Raw genomic sequence first — 24,666 nt, 5'->3', positions numbered from 1 at the left:
TTGTTCTATCATGTGTTGCTGGTAGAGACAATAGTGAATACTGTTGATTTGTAGAGATATATTTTGTGGTGAAGAGCAGTAATTTAGTTTTTTCAGGGTTTAGAGGTAGTTGTGAATTAAGTAGGCATGTTTTAAGGTCTTGGAATTTAGAGAGAGATTTGACAGAGAAGATTAGGGTCAAATCATCAGCATATTGAGTAAGGCAGCATCTTCTGTAGTGATGTCATTGATGAATATGATAAAAAGTACGGGGCCTAGTATAGCTTCTTGTAGGGCACCAATACTTACTGACAGGAAGGTGGAGAAATTATTTTTCTACTTCACTGCTTGTGCTCTGTTTTAGAGGTAACTGTGGAATAACCATTGAAGTAAAGAATCGGTGAGCCCAAAGGATGAGAGTTTATGTAAGAGTTTCTGCAGGGCACACAGTATCAGAAGCTTTTGATGAGTGTAGGAAGATGGTGAAGACTAGTCTTCCAGAATTTCTATGGGTGTTGACATTATTAATAAAATTCAGCAAGGCAGTAGTTGTGATGAGGACAAAAACTGTGTTGGTTTGAAGCTGGAATCCGGTTATCAATTAGATAGTTGAGAAGCTGCATGAATACAGAGTCAGTCAGTCTTTACTGTCTCCTAGTTAAGGGAATGTAATATATTAATAAAAGTGTCTTCATGAAAAGTATAAAGTTTTCTCATCAGGATGTAGTAGTGGTTTAGACTGGAAGGTGACCACTTACGCTACCTGACAGAGTTCCATGGGATGTCATTTTATTTAGAGATGATGTCATTATCCAAGGATCATTTCCTTAATTTACTCTCAAGGACCAAAAACACTTCTTCCATGGATCCTGCCAATAATATGAGCTGCCTAATATATAGCATCAAACATACATTTGCTGATTCTGTTATTAAATTGTTTAACCTAAGCCTGTCTACAGGCTACATCCCAGAATCCTGGAGTACTGTGGTAGTAAGGCCCCTCCATAAGAATGGAGTTAACATGGACCCTGGTGACAACAGACCCACCAGCCATACGAGTCTTATCAGTAAAGCCATGGAGTGCTTTATTACCAGTATCCTAAATAACATCAAAAATCTGATTAGGCTTGCCCTACAGCAATTCAGCTTTGTAAAGAGTAGGTCATTCCTGCTAAATCTTGTAAGCTTCTTTGAAAAGGTCACACAGGCTGGTGACAGTATGTACACTGTCCATGCTACTTATCTTGATTAATCCAAAGCGTCTGACACTATACAACATCATGGAATCATAAAAAAAAAATCTTACAGCATTAATCTCTGATCTCTGTGTGGTACAATGGACAGCAAACTGATGCAAGAAAAGAATGCATGCTGTCAGAGTTGGTAACATCCCTTCAGTCAGAGAAAAGGGATCTATGTTGGAACCCTCCTGTTTGACATTTATTTGTCTGACCTGAAAATAGTTATCAGTGATTTCTAGTTAACCAAATTTGCTAAAGACTTCAAGCTGGGTGTAGTTGTCGAGTCATCCTAAGATACTTAAACCATTCAAAGTGAATTAACAAGAGTCAACAACTGGTGCACCAAAAAATGGTTCAAGCTAAAGATGAAAAAATGCAGTATCGTCCCTTTCAGGAAAAAGTTAATTGTTTAAGCCTACTACATAAACACCACCCCACTGTCAAGTAAACCAGTGATTAAAGAGATGGCACCTGGGTTAATAACTCTCTAGCCTTTCATCACCACGTGGCAACTGTAGTTAGAAAGATTTTCTATAGCTCGCAACTAATTGCCAAAGTTATCTTTTCTAAAATAAAGGCAGTCACTGTTCCCTTATACTCTGTCCTGATCAAATCCATTACAGAATATAATGCACCCTTTCACATGAATCTCACTAGACATCTCAAAAATTACAGTTGTGTAACTGTAACAGTAGATGTTTCAATTCCTCACTGCCACGGTAACCTTTGGTTATACGGGTTGTATCCTGCCCAGGATACACCAACTAGCCAGCTTCACAAAGCTAGGGCTTCCTCCCCAACCTACAGTCTGACAGCTCACTGGCTAACAGATTGCAGGGAAATGAGCAGTTAGAGTGTAGACAACTTCAGGACTTTCTTGTCCATACACACATAAATATCTTACACATCCTGAACAAAACTGTACTGCATTGTTTTATTTGCTTCATTAAATATGGCTGGTCCATCTCTGCATTTTACAGCCAAGGTATAAGCTACTGGTCAATTTTTGTTTATTTGTTTGCCTAAGGACTATCTTGTCTTTTATATTGCTGCTATAAAGGGTTACATTTCTTTGCTTTTATATTACTGCTGTAAAAAGGTACATTTCTTTGAAATTGTGCCCAGTTGCAGAGCTGATTAGCTGATTGTGGTGGATTCTATGTCTGGATATACCAAGCTGACAAAAGTATACTTTTTTGCACTTGTTCTGTTTCAGTGTTAGTTAACAAAACTGTACTGCATTTGTATTTGCTTCACTGAATTTGGCTGGTCCCTGTCTGCATTTTACACCCAAAGTGTAAGCTATTGGTCAACACCTCTTTTTGTTTATCTGTTTGCCTAAGGGCTATCTTGTTTTTATATTACTACTATAAACAGTTAAATTTCTTTGCTTTATTACTGCTATAAAGAGTTACATTTCTTTAATGTGCTCAGTTGCAGAGCTGATTAGCTGGCTGTGGTGGATTCTATAACCTCTGGGTATACCAAGCTGATATAAGTATACTTTTTAGCACTTGTTCTGTTTCAGTGATAGTTAACAAAAGCGTACAATATTTTTTTATTTGTTTCATTGTATTTAGCTGGTCCCTGTCTGAATTTTACACCCAAGGTATAAGCTACTGGTCAACACCTCTTTTTGTTTATCTGTTTACCTAAACGTTATCTTGTCTTTTATATTACTGCTATAAAGAGTTACATTTCTTTGAAATTGTGCTCAGTTGCACAGTTGATGAGCTGCCTGTGCTGGATTCTATAACCTCTGGACATGCCAAACTGACATAAGTATACTTTTTTTGCATTTGTTCTACTTCGGTGATAGATAACAAAACTGTACTGCATTTTTTTATTTGCTTCTTTGAATTTGGCTGGTCCCTGCCTGCAATTTACACCCAAGGTGTAAGCTACTGGTCAGTACCTTGTTTTGTTTATCTGTTTGCCTAAAGACTAGCTTTTCATCTATATTACTGTTATAAAGCATTATACTCCCTCGCTTTTATATTACTGTGATGAAGAGTTACATTTCTTTGAAATTGTGCTTAGTTACAGAGCTGCGTAGCTGGTTGTGGTGGATTCTGTAACTTCTGGATATGCCAAGCTGATATAAGTAGACTTTTTTGCACTTGTTCTGTTTCAATGATAGTTAACAAAACTGTACTGCATTTTTTTTACTTGCTTCACTGAATTTGGCTGGTCCCTGTCTTTATTTTTCACCCAAGGTGTAAGCAACTGGTCAGCACCTTTTTTATCTGTTTGCCTAAGGGCTATCTTGTATTTTATATTACTGCCATAAAGAGTTACACTTGTTTGCTTTTATATCACTGCTATAAAGAGTTACATTTCTTTGCTTTTATATTTCTTTGAAATTTTGGTCAGGTGCAGAGCTGATTAGCTGGCTGTGGTGGAGTATATAACCTCTGGATATACCAAATTGATACAAGTACATTTTATACCTCAGGTGTCACTTACTGGTCAAGACATCTTTTTGCTTATCTGTTTGCCTAAAGGCTAGCTTGTCCTTTATATTACTGCTATAAAGACTTATATTTTTGCTGATTAGCTGGCTGTGGTGGATTATATAACCCCTGTGTATACCAAGCTGATATGTCTACTTTTTGCACTTGTTTTGTTTCAGTGATAGCTAACAAAACTGTAGTGCAGTTTTTTATTTGCTTCATTGAATTTTGCTGGTCTCTATCTACATTTTACACCCAAGGTGCAAGCTAGTAGTCACGACATCTTTTTATCTGTTCTGTTTGCTTAAGGGCTATCTTATCATTAGTATTACTGCTATAAAGAGTTACTTTTCTTTGCTTTTATATTACTGCTATAAAAAGTTACATTTCTTTGAAACTGTGCTCATTTGCAGAGCTGATTAGCTGGTTGTGCTGGATTCTATAACCTCTGGATATACCAAGCCAATATAAGTATACTTCTTTTGCGCGTGTTCTAATTCAGTGATAGTTAACAAAACTGTACTGTACTTTTTATTTACTTCATAGAATTTGGCTGGTTCCTGTCTGCATTTTACACCCAGGGTGTAAGCTACCAGTCAACACCCCTTTTTGTTTATCTGTTTGCCTAAGGGCTATCTTATCTTTAATATTACTGCTATAAAGTGTTTCATTTCTTTGTTTTTATATTATTCCTATAAAGAGTTACATTTCTTTGAAATTCTGCTCAGTTGCAGAGCTGAATTGCTGGCTGTGGTGGAGTCTATAACCTCTGGATATACCAAAGTGATATACAGTGGATATAAAATGTGTACACACCCCTGTTAAAATGCCAGGTGTTGTGATATAAAAAATGAAACCACAATAAATCATTTCAAAACTTTTCCCACCTTTAATGTGACCTAAAACCAGTACAATTCTATTGAAAAACAAACACATCTGTTAGGGAAAAAATATAAAAAATAGAAAACATACAATAAGCTGGTTGCATAAGTGTGTACACCCTTAAACTAATACTTTGTTGAAGCACCTTTTGATTTAATTACAACATTCAGTTTTCTTGCTAAACACCTGCCATCAATTAAAGAGACTCTGATTAACCCCAAATAAAGTTCAGCTGTCCTAGTAATATTTTCCTGACATATTTACTCAGTTGCCTGTACAGCAAAAGACATGGTTTGCAGAGAGCTTACAAAGCATCAAAGGGATCTTATTGTTGAACGGTATCAGTCAGGAGAAGGGTAAAAAAAAATTTCCACAGCATTGGATATACCATGGAACACAATGAAGACAGTTATCAAAAAGTGGAGAAAATATGGGACAACAGTGACGTTGCAAAGAACTGGATGTCCCTCCAAAATTGATAAAAAGACAAGATGAAAACTGGTCAGGGAGGCTTCTAAGAGACCTACATCAACACTGGATGAGCTGCAGGAATTTCTGGCAAGTACTGGTTGTGTACTACATGTGACAATAATCTCCTGTATTCTCTGTGTGTTTGGGCTATGGGGTAGGGTTGCAAGATGGAAGCCTTTTCGTACACAGAAAAACATCTAGGCCTGGCTAAAATTTGCAAACAATACATCAAGTCTCCCAAACACATATGGGAAAATGTGTTATGGTCTGATAAGACCAAGGTTAAACTTTTTTGGCCACAATTCCAAAAGGCATGTTTGGCGCAAAAACAACACTTTGCATCACCAAAAGAACACCACCCCATGGTGATGCATGGTGGTGACAGTATAATGCTTTGGGTTTGCGTTTCTGCAGCTGGAACTGGGGCTTTAGTCAAGGTGGAGGGAATTATGAACAGTTCCAAATACCAGTCACATTTGGCCCAAAACCTTCAGGCGTCTGCTAGAAACCTGAAGATGAAGAGGAATTTCACCTTCAACACAACAATGACCCTAAGCATACATCCAAATCAACAAAAGAATGGCTTCACCAGAAGAAAGTTTTGGAATGGCCCAGCCAGAGCCCAGACCTAAATCCAATAGAAAATCTGAGGGTGACCTGAAGAGGGCTGTGCACAAGAGATGCCCTCACAATCTGATAAATTTGGAGCACTTTTGCAAGGAAGAATGGGTAAATATTGCCAAGTCAAGATGTACCATGCTGACAGACTCCTACCCAAGAAGACTGAATGCTGTAATTAAATCAAAAGGTGCTTCAACAAAGTATTAGTTTAAGAGTGTGCACACTTATTCAATCAGCTTATTGTACATTTTTTTTTAGATTTTTTCCCCTAACACATTTGTTTATTGTTCAATTGAATTGTACAGGTTATAGGTCACACTAAAGGTGGGAAAAGTTTTGAAATGATTTATTGTGGTCTCATTTTTTTGTATCACAAAAACCTGTCATTTTAACAGGGGTTTGTACACTTTTTATATCCACTGTATTTCTTGTTTAAAAAAGATGTTTACTTACTTGTTATGCTATTTACACACTTCTCATGTTTATAGAATTTAATTAGTTATACATTTATTTGTCAGATGAGGTGACCAGTCTGTTGACCCTTTTCAGCCATGACATAGGCTCAAAGAAGAGCAGAAATAAGGTAGTAAAACTTACAAGTTTAAATAGACATATTCCATGAGTCAGTGTTACACAATATTCATGGATGAGTATCCCCCAAGTAAAATTCATCCAAATGTAGAGAACAGTAACAAATAATAAGATGTACAGAAGTTAATAACACAACATAGTTATAACAATAGCAATCCTTATACATTCCTTATACACTTTAGTATTGTTTCTTAATGTTGGTAATATTGTAAAAGCCCTATGACCCAGGTAGCAGATGAAAATGGTATTGTATCGATTCACCCACCCAATTATGAACTTATTTCATTTATAACTAAATAAATAAAATGAAAGGGTGCAGAGAAGTCAGCTGAGATCACAGTTCTGCCAAAACCTGCAGTCCCATCAGAATTATCTTGACTAAGGACTTTTGTTATTAACTGGTATGAAATCAAATTTCCCAATGAGTTAAAATACAGTGTCAGTTCTTTCTGTAGCCACGTGTTCTGACTGAACATCTTTCAGCCTAGAATAATGGATCTATTAAAAATAATTGGAAAAAAAAACAAATGGTAAACCAGTTTTAGGCAAAGCATTGTACAACTGCTTTCTGCAAACATCTGCATAATGTCTTTCATATGACTAAGAAATAAGAAACTAAATGTGGACCTCTTACAAACTCTTGCTTAAGTCAGTGCTAGTAAATTATACAGCCTTTAATCTATGTTACCCGATAATTATTGACTCCTATTGCTTGATAATACTGGTTCTTAGGTGCAAATCTATTAGCTGATATTACTGTTTTTAAGTTACCAAATGATTCTGTTAATAAGCCTTGATCTTGCTTTGACTGATATCTAGGTTGCGGTTCCTTTCCCATTTTGATTTCTGCATTAACAAAGAGTGCAAACACTGAGAATTTTGGACAAAGTATTGCCTGAAGAGGAAATAGGACTTCATTAGTGAATTATTTGCTGAAAAATCAAAAGGAGAGGCAGTCTTAGTTACTTAAATACCATTTTTGTCAACTGGATTATCCCTGCCTCTTAACTTCTCAATCTTTTAGCACAAGAAATCTGGACAAAGCCTAAAATAATGGGGGGGGGGGTCAAAGGCCCAAAAATATGGACAGATTTTTAAATATTGCTCTTATAAACTTAGTTGCTAGAATAACAGTATGTGTGTTTGCATGCATTTTCTGAAGAATATGAAGTCTGAAATTCAAATACATGTCATTTAGTGACTTCAATCCTCAGTGATTTCCCAGAAAACTATAAATTTTATGAGGAACAAACCAAAAATATGAGGCAAAAATCTGGGCAGTATGAAAAAATCTGAAAAGTTAAGAGGTATCACACACACACACACACACACACACACACACACACACACACACACACATACACACAAACAAACAACAACAAAGTAATGTCATTCTCACCAAAGAGAAGAGCAAAAGTGGACCAATAAAGTGTAAGTAGTGGTGCAAAGATTTTTATGACAGAGTAATAAAGAATCCATTGTAAACATGTTGCTATTTCTTTAACTAAAGTAAGTGGTTTAATAAGTATTTCCTGATGGCCTTCATAATAGAACGATACCTGGCTATATTTGTAGCAAAAGGTTCATTTAATGAGCTACATAATGTAATATAATGAGAGGGATGAAAGAAGCCAGTCAAAAAGCATTTGCCCTTTGTGAAAGGGGACTGGGAATTCAGAGCAATGGCTCTAGGACAGATAATTCAATCACAGTGAAGGAAGACATTTAAGAAGGTGGAAATTGCCAGAGGAGTCCAGACAAAGAGCTACCAAATGACAATGTTTCCCAGCAGAGCAAGACTGAGCTAAAAAGTACTTATGCATATATAGTAAAACCACAGGACTTTGTTTTGCTTGGAGGAACAGAAGTTGCTGTTAAAAGAGGATAATCCATAGGGCATATAAAATCTTGCACAATGAATGTAAGTATCTGTGATGATGAGAGGTATTGCCAGCTTTGCCAGGAGAAGTAATGCAGCAAGGCTTTCAGGAGTGGCCACAGTGTCACCAAATAGATATAGGTACTCTCAAAAGTTAAAATATTCTCTAAAAGATCAGCCACAATGAAAAGTTTAAATATATTTAATAATAAATAATAAATGAACATGGAAATACTACATATCAATGTACAATAAACACCAGAGTTTCAGACACATGAAATATTAAAAATAGTACAGATGGATAGATTCACACAAATACAGAAAAACAGTACTTGACTAATCTCACTGTATTTAGCTGACTGATCTAAAGAATTACTGTCCCCTAGTTCACTTACTAGAGCAAGGCAAGATTAAATGGGTGAGTGGTTTTCCTTCTTGTCAGGCTTCACAGATTGCCCTGAGACTTCTGTCTCATTTAGTATTAAAACATAATTTTAGTGCTGGACTACAGAATGACATTACATACATCTGGTCATCTGACTTCTGGTTCCCACACTACCCTCTTTACTAGAAAGTGAACCAAATTCTAGCACATATGTGTTACCATGCACACACACACAGAGCTTTGCTTCTTCTTCTTCTTCTTTCGGCTTTTCCCGGTTAGGGGTCGCTACAGTGGATCACCTGTCTGATCATGATTAACAGTGGAGTTTTACAGTGTTGAGTTGCCAGCCCAGTGCCAAACCTTCCACAGAAGGCACACACATGCACACACTCACGCCTACAGCCAATTTAGAGTGTCCAATCCACCTACAACATGTCTTTGGGATGTGGGAGGAAACCGGAGCACCCAGAGGAAACCCAGGTGAGCACAGGGAGGACATGCAGACTCCACACAGAAGGCACCCCAGCCAAGAATCGAACCAGAGAACCTCTTGCTGTGATGCAGCAATGCTAACCGCTGCACCACTGTGGCTGCCCTCACACACAGAGCTTTGCTAAGATGTGTTATAGCATCTGGAAGCTACACAACCATTTCAAAAACTAATTCCATAAGAAGGGAAAACCAATGTTGCCTGAAGCAAAACGGGGTCACTAAACATATTTTTGGAGAGTCCTTCTGAATCTTCAGAATTATAGTTGAAATCAGCAGAAAGGCTAGAAATGCATAAAATAACACCCCTGACCATGGGAATGAGAATCTTGGTGCAGAATATTAGTTGTCTGTTTTGAAAGGAGGCAAACAGATCTATTTGAGGTGTTCCCTACAAGTAAGTCAATTCCTTGAAGAGCCATTCATTCAATTTCCATTTTTGAAGGTCTGTCCAGTTTCTGCTTAGCTTGTTTGCCACTGCAGTTTGCTCTGATGGAATGTAAGATTCTTGGAGGGTTAAACCATGCTGAAGGGCTACCTCCCAAGCCATCATAAGCACCCTGCACAGAGGGTAAGATCTGGTGTCCCTCTGTTTATATACCACATCACTGTGGTATTGCCTCATAATCAACTGCAGAAGTCCTGAAGACCACAGATGAAGAACAGATTTTATATCATGGATCACAATTAACATCTCTTTGACGTTCATGTGTTTTTGGTCTGTGTGAATAGTTCCACTGGTCTTGCACCTTTACCTCCATAGAAAAAGCTCCCAAAGCAAAATCTGAAGTCTCTGTAGTTATAGACTGACTTGGCACAGGAGGAGAAAAGGGGAAACCTGGATTTTGAGCCATTTGCCATTTTCAGTGCATTTACTTTTCACAAAGCTCAAAACTGGAATCTGAAATTCCACAGGATGATAATGTAGGGTCCCCCTGATTTTTTTAAAACTACTGAATTTTTCTCATGTGTAACCTGATGAGAGGAATCATGACAGCCATAGAAGCAATGAACCCTAAGATCTTGAGATATTCCCTTGCCAAAGTCTGAGACTAAGCTGAGGCTGACTGGAGAGGCACAAGAAAGTTTCCAGATCAAAAGCCACTTTTTTCTAGGTAAGAAAATAATTTGCTGAAATGTGTTTAGAAGACAGCCCAGTAACACTACCTGTGAGATGGATTTAAGGAGGATTCTGAACATTAATCTGGACCCCCAAATTGGTAATAAGAGAAGAAAGCCACATTATGGACTCATGACAACAGACAAAAGACTCTGCAAACAAATGTAAGTTGTCTAAATAAGGCAATACATGAATGCCTTGCAGTCTGAAATGAACTATCGTTGGAGCTAGACATGCATTTGTAGCTGTTGTTAACAAAAAATGATAATGCTGGGAACTGATAATGTGACCCAGACAGAAAGAATCTGAGAAATTTTTGGAAGCCTGTAGCTATGGGGATGTGATGATAAGCATTATTTTGATCTGATGGGTAATAGGCTCTGAAGAGTTAACATTTTGAATTTTTGCACTTTCATAAACAGGTTGAGGAAGGAAAGATCTAAAACTGGTCTCCATGAAAGCTCTTCCTTTGGAACCAGAGAAATTCTGGAGTAGACGTATTTCCCCCTTTGATAGGTACTGGTTCTATGACTCCTAGGATTAGCAAGTGTCAAAGAACTTGTGGAAAAGTTTTTTTCTTCTTTTTTTTTTGTTTGGCACAGAGAGTGGGGAGGAAATCCCCTAGCAGAAGGCATGTGCATCCAGTGCCAGCTGTAACCCTCCTGAACTACTTTTATAATCCAAGTGTCTGGTAGAATCTGTTGTGAAAGGGGAAGACAGAAAGGCAGTTTCTGGGACATATATCAGTGGGGAGGGAGACTGTTGGCATAGTTATTCTAAAGAATTAGTCTGACCAATTTTTTTTCAAAATGATCCCTGTTTTTTGCTGTTCCTCTCTTGTCATCTCTTTTTTTTTGTTCCCTGATTCTCCGGCAGTGGTAGTAATTGTTTATTTTGCTTTTTTAAAAAAGTAGAAGATTTGAGAGATTGATTTATTTATTTTATTTATTTTACATTTGTTTACCAGGATAGTCCGACTGGATACATGTCCATTTTCAGCGGAGGCCCGGGGAAAAAAGCTCCAAATAGTCAAACTTACATAGATTACACAAGAAGTTGGATAATATTAGAAAATATAAAATATAAAACAAAGTGATTATGTACAATGGCTTAGTAGTGTTCCCTAGTAGGGACTCACAACTCTCATGGATAGACATAATTAAAAGCAAGAGACGTCAGACTGGATATAGAGCTTGGTGACGTAGTTGCATGTTATGATATTTACAGATTATGCTTTCAGTTTATAACTTAATCAGGGTTGGTACATGGGCAAAGCCAGTTCACTCTGAGATACTGTGAGTTTTTTTTAAGAGAGTTTTGGAGGATTGTAGGATTATATAGTCTGGCAATGAATACCAGGTTTTGCCAACAAAGTTGGCAAACAGGGATTCACCAGCAGAGTTATTAACTTTGTGGGTTTGGACCAGTAGTTTGTTGGCTGACCGTAGGGATCTCAGATTGCTACATGGCTTAATAATATTTATAAGTGATGGCGTATCCTCAGGATGGTATGAAATTTTGTGCGCTATTAAGAGCCGATTGAATTGAATTAAGCTGGGCAGTTCTAGCCTCTCTAGTTGTTTCAGGTTCTGGCAGTGGTAGGTTCTACAGGTGCAGCCAGTGGCAAATCTGGCAATATGGTTGTAGCTATGGGACAGCTTACCTAGTTTGGATTTGTTGAGGTTTGAGAGTACAGGCAAGGCATACAAAAGAGTAGAGAGTAGGTGTGAACGGGCAATTGCAGTCCTAGCCAGTGGGGTTAAAAATGTCTTGTTTCTATACAGTGATCCAAGCTTCTTATTGATGGTCTGTATGGTTTTGTTGACCTGTAGGTCAAATTTGAGATTGTCTATGATAACCCCTAGAAGTTTGGTGTGTTGATCTGGGGAGATAGTGGCACCATTGTTAGACGTGACAGAGAATGAAAGTGTGGCAGATTTATTAATGGGGGTGAAGAGTAGAAGTTTAGTTTTATTGGGGTTCAGCAGTAGGCTTTAGTTGGTGAGCCAGTTCTCAATAGTGTTAAATGTATTTTGGGTTAGGATCTGCAGTTCGGAAGGGGAGGTATCTGAGAAGATCAGAGTGGAATCATCTGCATATCGAATACAGTTAGTTTTAGGGATAGCAGTGTGAAGGTTGTTGATAAAAATAGAGAAGAGTAGTGGACCTAGTATGGAGCCTTGAGGGACACCAAGTGTGAGAGGTAGCTGTCTGGAGAGTTTGCCCTGCCATAGTACTGCCTGTTGTCTACCAGTCAGGTAGGACTGGAATCACTGGACTGCGTGCTTATTGAGGGAAATAGATTTTAGAGAAAGAATGAGAAGTTCATGATTGACCATGTCAAAGGCTTTTGATAGGTCAAGAAAGGGGGCGGAGGATAGCCTATTGTCATTCCTGTTTTGGTTTATGGTGTTAGTAAAGGAAAGGAGGGCTGAGATGGTGCTGTGGTATGGACCTGAAACCATGCTGGGAGTTAGATAGTAAGTTATTCTGTGTAAGATATTGCATTAGTTGCTTGTGTACACATTTCTTCATTATTTTGGCTACTGGGGAAAGAATGGCAATGGGTCTACAGTTGGATATGTCTGCATAACTACCACCTTTATGGAGTGGGATGACATGGGATATTTTCCAGAGGGAGGGGATAGCATTTTCGGATAAGGTTCTGTTGATAAGGATAGATATGGGATATACAATGGCATCTGCAGCAATTTTAGGTACTCTGCAGGGAGGAGGTCTGCAGCGAAGGTGGTAGGTTTTAGTTTTTTTATAAGTGTTTTGATAAAACTATTGGATATCAGTTGGAAGCTAAATTGGGGGTGATTAGTGGTGTGGTTTAAGTTTGTGGGGGTTAGTTGATTTGCTACGGATTGGATTGTTTCAGTGAAAAAGTTCTAAGTGCCAGCTATGGTGTCTGGGGAACAATGAGTGTAGTTAGCTGGGGTTGGGGTGGTAGAATGACCTGGATGAAGTAGTTGATTTAGGCCTGCCCAGAACTTCTGAGGGTCGTTTTGGTGTTTTTGTAGGAGATTTTGGTAGAAGCTTTTTTTATCTAGTAAAATAGTTTTTTGTATCATTCCTGAGTTGACGATATTTTAGATGGTCAAGTGGGGCTTTAGTTGTTCTCCAGCTGCCCCAGGCTCTGTTTCTAGTTTTGATTTTAGATTTGGTATCTTTTGTGAGCCATGGTGCTGTGTTTGATCTAGATTTTATTGTACGTGCTGGAGCATGGGAATCAAGGATACTTAGGAATTTAGTGTTAACGTGAGCTATAGCCTGTTCTAATGGTAGATTTTTTAGTTTTGACCAGTCAACTGCTATTAGTTCATTTAGGAATATAGCAGTGTCAAAGTGTTTCCTGTTTCTAAGTGTTTTATATTTAGTCTGGTGAGGGTTTCCTGCCTTATGTTTTATGATATAGGTTAGTAAATGGTCGCTAAGGTCATCAGGGAGAAAGCCAGCTGTGTACAGTTGGGGTTGGTTATTAACTCGTTTCCAGTCTAGGATACTTTCCCTGCTGGTCGGCTTGTTTATCCTAGTGGGAGAGGTTATGGTCTGTTTAAACCCAGATAAGTTTATAGGGGTGGGGGCTCGGAGGAGCAGTGGTGCCAGTTGGTATTGAAGTCACCAAGAACTATGGTTTCTTGGGGATAGGTAGTGGATAACCAGTAAAGGATATCCTCTAGGGTATTTAAGTTGTTGCCTGGTGGAATGTAAGCACAGATGATGTTCAAGCATTTGTTCTGGTTAATCTGTAGCTTGGTTATGAGGAGTTCTGCATTACTGAATTGGGGTGGTTGAATGGTGTCTCTATTAACAGTTAGAGTATTTTTGTAAAGGACTGCTATCCCACCTCCTTTCCTTGTAGTACAGTCTAACTGGTGAATATTATACCCTGAAGGTAGCATCTCATTATCAGTAGTACTAGGTTTTGGCCAGGTTTTCGTAAGACACATAATGTCTGGGGAGTGGTTTGCTAGGAGAGCGTGTAGGTTGGGAATCTTATTGTTAATACTTCTAATATTTAGGTGAAATGCTAGGAGGGAACTACTGGGAGTAGAAAGGGGTAGCTTGACTGTGGGGGTTGCGGTAGGGGAGTGAAAGTTATTGGGTGTGGGTGGGCCTAGGGTTGTGATGGATGTCCCCATGTGTTATAAGGTTATAGTGACAGGATACTCTAAGCTTTAGGAGTTTGTTATAAGTAATGTGGAACTTAAAATCTTAGAAACTCCTGGAATTAAATGTCATTCTTTCATCAAATTCTTTGTAAACCTGAGCCGAAGGGACAAATAAAACCTCCTTATCTAAGGCAGAGTTTAAAATCTCAAATTTTACTTCATCACCAAACATTTGGTTACATTCCAGGTGTATATCCTCAAAACTGTAGCAGTACCAGTGGCCCTGGACACAGTATTTGAACAATCATACACACTCTTTAAAACATGTTTACGCACCTGAGACAGATTACGAATAATAGGATTCAGAGAGGAACTACCTTCTGACGGAAGTGTGGCAGAGTATTCCCTCAATCTGTCTACATAACTGAGAATAAACTTCCACATATATGCTTAGTAGTAAAGAATTCTGTGTGCTAAAGTGAAAGAGAAATTTCTCTTACCAAATCTGCCCAATACCTTACCTTCTTTGTCCACAGGAGAATGATTAGTAATGACTAGTTTGTTTCCAGCCAGGAAAGAGATCAACATTGCAGTTGGGTCAGGTCTAAGAAAAGAAAACAAGAATAGGGATCCAGTATCTGTTTGCCTGGGATGACATGATTGACAGACCTCGATGCTTTGTCAGAGATGGCCTGCATCTGTCATCCATGGGCTTCCAGATACTGGCCAAGGCTCTTGCCATCCCGATAGTGCTTTTCTCAGGTGGTTGTCCAAAGACCAAATTACCACCATAACAGCTACAAACAAATGAAATCTGAAATCTGAGGGTCATGCTGCTCAATGCTAGAAGTCTAAATCTCAAAATGCACTCACTCGAAGCAGTCCTTTAAATGGAGAACATCAATATTTGTGCTGTAACGGAGACCTGGTTCAAGGCAGCAGAAAGCACAGCTGCAGTACCAGGCTATAACTCATTCCGCACTTTTTGGTGCCATAACTTGGACTGAAGCTCCAAAGGTGGTGGTGTTTCCATATTCATAAAGGATGCGCACACCTCCAGACTGGTAGCCCAACATAAGACATCAGACTCAAGACTGTCATAGGGAAGACAGAAAGAAAACTCAAGTGCAGAATTTATGAACATCTATATGAAATAAGAAAACAGAATAGTAATAATGCACTATTTAGACATCAAAAAATTTGTTCCAAGGCAGTATTTTCTTTCTTTGTTTTGGAATCAGTCCCTATGGATCTAAGGGGCGGCATGTGGGAGGACAAATTGGAATATAAAGAGTTATATTGGCAGCTAATTTTGGATGCGAATAAGCCCCCAGGTTTGAACGATTTTCTATCTATTAAACCAGTTCTCAAGTTGAGGTCTGCCAAACTGAGTTGAAAATTTGTATGTATTTTTCAAGAAATGACACTAGATGGCAGTAGGTGTATTGGATGTGAATGGGATGTGTACTCATGTTCACCGTTTTTAGTTAAAGTTTATCATTTTATGGTTTTTATAAGCATTAATATATTTATTAAGATTTTTTAAATTTACATTAAATATGTATTATATTGTGAATGTTTTAATATAAAGTTGATGAATTCCACAACGTAAATGTTGTTATAATATGGTGAATTTACGTGCATTAATTTTGTAATTATGTGGCTTTATACTATTGGTGGGACAATTATTGTTTTAATTAAGTATGTTATATAACTGATTGTTTTTTACTGTGGACTTGGTATTCTGATGAAGAAGTTGTTCGAAAACGTATTGATTTGTTTGCATTATTAAACTGTTCTTCTTGGACCTGGGTGTTCTTATTTGTAAATTTTCGAGTATTGCTGGCCCCTTATTGGAGTTTCTACAAGTGATTTTTTTGGTTTTAGCGGTAGCAACATCCTTGACCTGGTCATTACTAACATGGGCGACCATTACTCTACACCAATAGTCAACTCCTCCCTGGTTGGACTCGACCACAAACTAATCACCTTGGAAATCCACATCCCTCCCACTCCCCCCCCTTCCTGCAAAGGTAACCACAATGAAAAACTTCTCCAAAGCTAACTCTAGGCTCCTAAAAACAGAGGTGGATAACTTCACGGCTTGCATGCAAATGGAGAATAGTTGCATGACCACTGAATCATACACTAATGCAGTGTATGAACATGTACACAAATGCATGGATCTCACCATACCCGATAGAACCAAGACGCTCTCCTCCAAAAAAAGGAAGCCAATCTGGTGGTCCCCTGCCATAAACAAACTCTGCAAAAGAAGGAGGAAACTGATGGGGAATAAGGTGAAGTCTCAAGACTGGGAAAACTCCCTTATCAGCCTCATCAAAAAGTTGAGATCCCTCATCAAATCCTCTAAAGCTAGCTATGAAAACAGAATTGCAGCAGATAGTAAAGACAACCACAAGGCCTTCTATAGTTATGTAAAGAATCTCCATGGCAACACCCAGATTTGCTCTGAGCTACTGCACAATGGTACCTCATATACTGAGCCAACAGATATTGCCAATATACTGGCTGACAAATTTATCCCTCCCCCCAAAAGACCAATCACAATACCAGTAGATTGCCAGGCACCCAGTATTACTGCTGCACAGGTTAAAACAGCACTGCCCAAGGCCAAGAATACAGCTTCTATGGGACCTGACAACATCCCTGGCTGTGTTCTACATGAACTACAGAGTGAACTGGCACCTCACCTGTGTGCCCTGTTCAATCACAGCCTCACCTCAGGTTTTGTCCCTATTGAATGGCACACTGCTATAGTCATCCCTCTCCATAAAAGAGGAGTGACTACAGACCCTGGGAACTATTGCCTCATTAGCCTGACAAGTCTGATATGCAAACTATGGAACGCATCATCATTGACCTAATAAACAAGAATATAGGGAATCTCCAAACTCTGGATCCCACACAGTTTGGTTTTGTGAAGTGTAGATCATGCCTGCTCAACTTGGTCAACTTCTTTAAGTCAGTCACCAGAGGTGTGGAAGAAGGCAAGGTAGTTCATACAGCCTACCTTGATCTGGCCAAGGCCTTTGATACCATTCCCCACCCAGGAATCATAGAAAAGCTCACTAAGCTAGGCATCAACCCCTATATCACTAAGTGGGTTGCAAACTGACTCACAGATAGAACCCACAGTGTGAAAGTAGCTGTCTCCAAGTCAGACTGCTGGCCAGTCACGAGAGGAGTCCCACAGGGATCAGTCCTGGCATTCTGGGTCCTCTCCTGTTTGGTATCTACTTCTCAGAAGTCCGGACCAACAGGAAGGGACTCTGGCTGACAAACTTCACACACAATTGCAAGTTGGGAGCCATTATTAACTCCACAAATGATGTTGACATCCTACAGAAGGCCTCACAGACCAACGACTGGTGTCAGAACCATGGCCTTAAGCTCAATGCCAAAAAAATGTGCCATCATCTCCTTTGGAAAAAACCCAGTTCCCATTAATTACCACATCAATAGTAGTCCACTGAACACAGAAGGTGTTATAAGAGATCTGGGAACACAGGTTGACAGCAACCTCTCTTTTGACCACCACATTGCCACTGTGGTCAGAAAGTCCTTCTATGTGGCACATCTCATTACTAAGGGCTTTGCATCTAGGAAGAAAGAGGTAATTGCCAGGAAGAAAGAGGTAATTGTCTCCCTCTACTCTTTCCTCATTAGGCAAATCATCGAGTACAATGCCCCTTTTAGGATGTACCTCACTAGACACCTGCAACAGCTGGAGAGGCCACAAAAGTACCTCACAAAGAGGATCCTATGCCTTAAACACTTGTCCTATATGGATAGACTCAAAAAACTCAACTATTCTCTGTCTCATATCTCCTACTTAGAGGCAATCTCTGCTTGACTTACAAAGCCATGTCTGACCCAGCCCTGTTAGAAATGCTACATCTAAAGAAATCCCAATCCCTCCACACTATACACTCCAGAGACCTCAACCTCATTACCACATTAAACAGAACATGCTGGAGGGACAGGTTTATAACCCAGAGACTGCCCATGCTATGGAATAGACTTCCCATACATCTCAAACAGAGCGTCTCACTGACCCTCTTCAAGAGAAATTTTGATGAGTGGATGAGAAATAGAAAATTCACCCTGGGGATCAGTCCAAGTGGCTCTACTTGACAGAGCTACTGGGAACTAAGGATGGGTGGCAAAATGCCAGGGTAATTCTATGGGCTAGGCTTGTAAAGGCACCAGGGTCATTAACCTAGTGCACACCTATGAACCTATGTCTTAACTTGAGGTACTTTATCAAATCTACCTTCCTTTTTGGGGACTGAAGTTTGAGAGTCAGTGTTATTACAGGCAGCATTTAACATATCCTCCAAGGCTGGCAAAATAGGAGGGAAGAGTGTAGTATGTGGAACATCCACTTGCAATCTATAATATATTTTCATTTCAGAGAAATATCCACTTGTTCCCACGATAATATATCATTCATCCTGGAAATCATTTATAAGTAAAAGTAAAACCCCTTCAAGGGAGCTGGAAAGGTACAGCTTTCCACAGAATCTGAGTTTTTGGGTTAGAAAACTCCAAGAGAAGAAGCTGTGTCTGTCAATATCAGAATCCTTTCACAAACTTTCCTTAGAAATTTCTTTATTGACATTGCACTCTAGTAAGGACCTCTGAGTTCCAAGATTAACAACCAATAGTAACTTCCTGGCTAAAGCAAGGAAATCATATTTACAAACAGACTCCATGTCCTTAGATAATCAATGTCTAACCCTTTGCTTTTTTGTTTGCAGGGAAGTTTCTGGAAGAAGATCCACTAGGGAATGGTACTTCACCTCTAGTTAGAGGTCTCTTTCCCTAGCAACCTTGAGAAGAACCTTCTGTAGTATTTCCCCAGACCAAGGAAGATGGCTTTCCCATGCCTGGATCAGACACTGGAACACCCACAGGTCCATGGTGGCTGAAGGGAATAGACCAGATGAGCCCAGAGTAATAAGTGAGTGGTCAAAGGAAGAACCATCACTCAATAATGGCTGAGGCATGGTCTGAGACCATGGTGGTTGCAAGGGCTCATTAATGTTTTACTTTTGTTTTATAGGTATGACAGGAGAAGAACCAGAAGGACCCGAGTTAAGTATCCATGCTGTAGCTAAAGATGAAGCCTGATCGCTAGCTGCTTCTGGAAAGTGTCTTTTAAAAGGTAAGTTGTCGGACAAGTGTTCTTAAGCAACACTCAAATTTACACTTCTCCACAGTCCCTTTGAAAAATAAAGAACAAACAATGCACAAAAATTTCTGTTAGAACTCAAAGCCCCTTTTCTGTTGGGGTCTGACAGAAATAATGTAAGGTAAGTTGTCAGTGTATATAAGCATTTGACTTATAATATGTTTCCTACCCTGTAAAACACTTACCAATCATTAAATCTTAACCACACAAAAAAGTTATTAACAGCAGTACACTTTTAACATAGAATTAGCACTCAAAACATAAAAATAATCCTTGTTCTAAAAACAGCAGTCCCTGACAGAAAACTCTAATATTGTAAGAAATATAATTTTTCTTATAGGGGAAATACTGCTTTTATGCAACGAATACACATAAATATTTTCATAAAAGGCCAGTAATGTGGGAAAGTGTCCTTTATGGGGAATTATTTGTTAGAACAAGGGACTGGAAGGTTCACCAGAATAAAATCCACTGTTTTATTGATCGCACACAATATTAAAAAACGTAAAGCACAGTATCATTATTGCTGTCATAACAGGGCACTTCACCTACAAAAGCAAATTTGCAGTCTAAAATGTCATTAAAAGTCTCTTGATACTTTGACTGCTATGAGTGTTTTCAGTCACTTGCCTGTTGCTGCTACCAGCTGCACCAGCTTGGGCAGTAGTTTCTTTACCTCTTCTTTCCATTTGTTGGGTTTGAACACATTGTTGGGTTTTAAAAATGTTAGGGAAATCATCCAAACTACAGTTTCTGTTTTCAATTGTTGCAGAAACCTCTACAGCATTCTCATTTAACTCAGTTTGTGCCTCATACTGAATTCTGCCATTTCACTCTGATTTTGTATGACCTACACAACAGTGTTTTAAATGTGGTTTTACAGGGAGTTTATATTTTTAAATATTTATTTTTTGTTTACAAGTTTTACAAATTGTAAACAATGTATGTTTTTTACAGGATTCCTGCTTGACCAACAAATGATTTTCTATGCACTTCTGTACCTATTGTGTTTCATTGTTTGTGTATATAGTTTTTTTGCACTATGTTTTTAGCAGTATAACAGTTTGTTAATTGATTAATTGGGGATGTTTCTGTATATAAAGGGGTTTCAGAAGTTGGTATGCGCATCTGAAGAAGTTTTTTGTGACGAAAACGCGGTGATACAGTTAATGCGTTCTGGATGTGCTTTACATTTTTTAATATTGTGTGCGATCAATAAAACAGTGGATTTTATTCTGGTGAACCTTCCAGTGTCTTATTTTTGGTTATCAGTTTACTTTTTGCACTTTTTCCACTTTCTTTGTTTAATTATCTGTTAGAAATTAAACTTGAAGCTGATTGCTGCTCCTGTGAAGCCTCAGAGCTGCTTCTTCTCAAGGTGGCAAAAAATACTGAAATATATACACTCACACTGCTGTCTGCCTCCAAGGGGTAGGTCAATCAGCAGTCAGAGCATAGGTCTGAGAGGGGAGACAGAACTTTGTGAAGCTGGACAGCTGTTATATCCTGGTCATGATACAACCCATATAACCAAAGGCTATTGCCACAGTGAGAATAATGAATATCTTGAAAAATGCAAAGGTTCTTAGAAAACAATCTTTGGCATCAAAAATCTTAGCTATATGGAAAAAAAAAACAAATTCCTTGTCTCTGTACTCAGTGTTCTATAGACTTCTGAGAGGGATATTTGCCTCACTTACTGTGCCCTCAAGGATCCTGCTATCCTTAACCTCCATTTTTTTGTTAATTCAAACGGTGTAAAGTCCACAACAACTCTAACTGCTAATGCAGGTTAAAAGGCTGAATATTTATTAACCAAACACATTCATTAGCACTTTCACCCCTTTGGAGAGACTTCATCAAATAAAAACACTTTTTACAATCACCTTCTTTTACACACGTTATTCCAATTCAATAATTAAAATCAAATAAGTATTTGAGTATTAAAATAAATCCTTAAAGGGCCCTTACTTGAGGTAGTATATATATATATATATATATATATATATATAGAAAATGCAAAGCATGTTAGAAGTATTAGAAATACATTTTATTATAAACACATTCTCAAACTAATCGTTTTAAATCTATATATACACTAATGGAAAAAAATTCCTTACTTTTTCAAAATTAATTAAAACAATTAATTCAATTATTTTAATTATTGAATTGGACTGCGGTGGTGGTGCTGCAGTAGCGTTGTCACCTCACAGTATGACGCTGTTCAGTTCGATTCTCAGTTAGAGTGTCTTCTGTGTGGAGACATGGGTGAATGGGCGTACCTTCGTTGAAGGTTGTGCATCAGGGCTGGCAACTCGGCACGTATAAATCTACTGCCAAGCATTAGCGGACCGGAGTTCTGCTAAAGTGACCCCTAACTGGGAAAAGTCGAAAGACACAACAACAACATTTTAATTATTGAACTGGAATAATGTGTGTATAAAAGAAGGTGATTATAAAAAGTTTTTTATCTGATGAAATCTCTCCAAAGGGACAAAAGCACTTATGAACGTGTTTGGCTAATAAACATTCAACCTTTTAACCTTCATTAGTAGTCAGAGTTGTTATGGACCTTTTACTTGGTTAGTTATTTGTAGCCAAGTCAAACAGTGGAGCCAACAGCAGAACTTGAGATCTTAGTACAAATGAAGAAATAAATAAAATTAGTTGAAGGGATTAGTTCATCACTCAGTGCCTTCTGCTGTAGTATAGGCTCTTCTCTACAGGCTACGTAATGTGATTCTCTGGAAGGGTACTCTTAAATTTACTCCAGGACGTACAGGTCTTGCTCTCCTTAGACGTACGGGTACAGCCTGAGAGTAGGTATTGGCAAAGCACATATGACTTTGGTCAAAGTGCCTTGCATTTCCTATGATCCTTTGAACATAATCCATCTTTTCTTGGTCACTATACTAATTATATACTTGAATTTGTGAACCTCCTTATTTTCCTTGCTAAATGCTCTAAATATAATTCCAACAATAAAAGTGGAAGACAGCATCCCTGCCTAGCTCGTTTACTCAAACTCAACTTACCTGAAAAAGTCCCTCCCTTCTTTACTCTTGCCTCTGACAGGAAATACTTATACTGCTAATGCCGTGCACAAAGTACCAGAACACCCTGATTGATGCTTTCACTGCATCTAGATAACTAACAATAGTGCTTTTAGAAGATTTCCCCCTTTGATCTAAAGGCACTGGTCCTATGACTCCTAGGATTAGCAAGTTTTGAAGAACCTGAGGAAAAAGTTTTTTGCTTGCTTCAGAGAGTGGGGATGAATTACATTGAAAGGATGTGTATCCAGTGCCTGAAATCATATACTTGAATTTGTGAACCTCTTTATCTTCCTTGTTAAACACTCCTGATATAATTCAGACAGTAAAACGGGAAGATGGCATCTCTACCTAGGTCCTTTACTCCCTGAAAGAGTCCTTCTAAGCTTTACTCTTGCCTCTGATAGGGTTGTCAGGTAAGTCTTCTGAATGATTGCAAGTTCTCATATCTTTTTTAGTTCACATCATATTTTTCCTGACATTACAATATTCTATTATCCCCCTTCTCCCTTTATAACAAACAAAATGCACAGCACTATACATATTTTCAAAGATGAAACACAACTGCTTCAAACAGGAGCAAATGCTTGAAACTGACAGCTGCACTTGCAGGGATTACTTAATGCTGTATTATATATTTTTCTTCTATCAAAGCTACTGGCTCATGTAACTTTGTTACTTAACTATAGGTAATATAATTCGCATAGTTCAGTTTTCTCCTGGCAGACTTTTTAGCTTTGACTTTTTAGCTTTATCTGTAGTCTTTCCTCCCTTGACCATACAACATCTCTTGTAATTTTGTTTAGCTCTCCACAGCTAACCATTAGCTGCCAACAGCTCCTCTCCTTGTTCATCAGGTCTATAGGGCCCACCCTATCCTACTAGGGCTAAAGCGACCCATGTCCAGTGATGGTAAGAAGATAGAGAATACTGATGCAGAGTCATACACTTGACTGGATGTGTGTCCTAATTCCATCACCCTGGAGTAGCCTTGACAACTCCACTATGGATGCAACCTCCTGACTATGCGGTATACTTCTTGCACTGTGTAGCTTGCCAGGCTCTTAATGCAGCTACTGCAGCAAGCCTTTGCTGCCTTCCTCCACCCACCTGGATGGGTAAGCTGGAGTCAGCTCCTTATTCCTGTCCTCTCCTTTCCTGTCTACTCCTCTAATACCTATGCCACGTATTGAACACAGATCATCTAGGAGTGCAGTCAGGGATTTATTTCTCTGTAACAAGGGACCAGCTTAACATCTCTTATAACTGATCTTAATATAAAAGTTTCAGTAATTCCCCCAATGCTTTGAAGTTTAGGAGAGGGATAATTGCAGAAATATTGGCACAAAAGTTAAAACACATTAGTGAACATATAGCCTCATCATGTTGTCCAGTTATGTGGTTAGGGATAACGTCACATGTCATCCCTTATTCCTTCTTTGATTTTAAACTCATATGTTGTAAACAGCTAGATTTCTTAGCATATGTCAAGCTGTCCAGTTTAGAAAGTTTTTTTTTTTTTTTGCTTCTTGAACCACAAATGTAACTTCACAACAAGTTTAAGTGTTTGGGTTTCAATAGCTTTTTGAGTCGTCACTACTAGGTGTTATCAACTGTAATTTATTTTTACAAGACTGTCTTGAATTGGGGCAGGTTTGTCTGCAAAAATGGTGTAGGGCTAGGGGTGACAGACAAAATGACTAATGTCTTGATATTTTAAAAGAAAAAAATATATTATGCTTTTCTGCTAAAACTGCAGAAGACTACATTGCTATATAGTTGACAACTTAGTACAAAATAAGACAAAAAGACTCAACTACAGTTCCACAGCATGCTATTCTTAACATGACAATAAAGTAAACCTGAATCTTTTTCAACTGTGGGTATGGTTTGTCCTTTAAAATCTCAAATTTCAGAGTGACATGTCCCACTTTGTGGCAACCTTAATCCTTTGGTACTGAAGTTATTTTCTGTTGCATGTTACTTTCTGTTGCATGTAAATTGTCATGTTATGGAAGAAGAGATATAAAGACAGTTGTCCTCTGTGCATATGTTGTGATACGACTGAAGGTGCATCCAATTTCTCCTGTGAGGAACTATACTTTGGGATAAGTTAAATGCAGTCCTTTGAAAGCACTGACGATATCATATATTTTAAGGTCTGAA

At 38.5% G+C, this 24,666-nt stretch overlaps 1 protein-coding gene across 1 annotated transcript in view; it reads right to left on the bottom strand.

Moving 5' to 3' along the window:
- LOC122794924 (probable ATP-dependent RNA helicase DDX60) overlaps nucleotides 1-24,666 on the bottom strand; it is a 3,096,781-nt gene that overhangs the window by 3,010,594 nt on the left and 61,521 nt on the right. The window lies entirely within an intron of this gene.

The sequence above is a fragment of the Protopterus annectens genome, chromosome 2.part1 (assembly GCF_019279795.1).
Source record: "Protopterus annectens isolate FY-2018-M chromosome 2.part1, PAN1.0, whole genome shotgun sequence".
Lineage (NCBI taxonomy): Eukaryota > Metazoa > Chordata > Ceratodontiformes > Protopteridae > Protopterus > Protopterus annectens.
The sequence above is the reverse complement of the archived record's forward strand: the minus strand, read 5'-3'. Positions and strand labels throughout refer to the sequence as shown.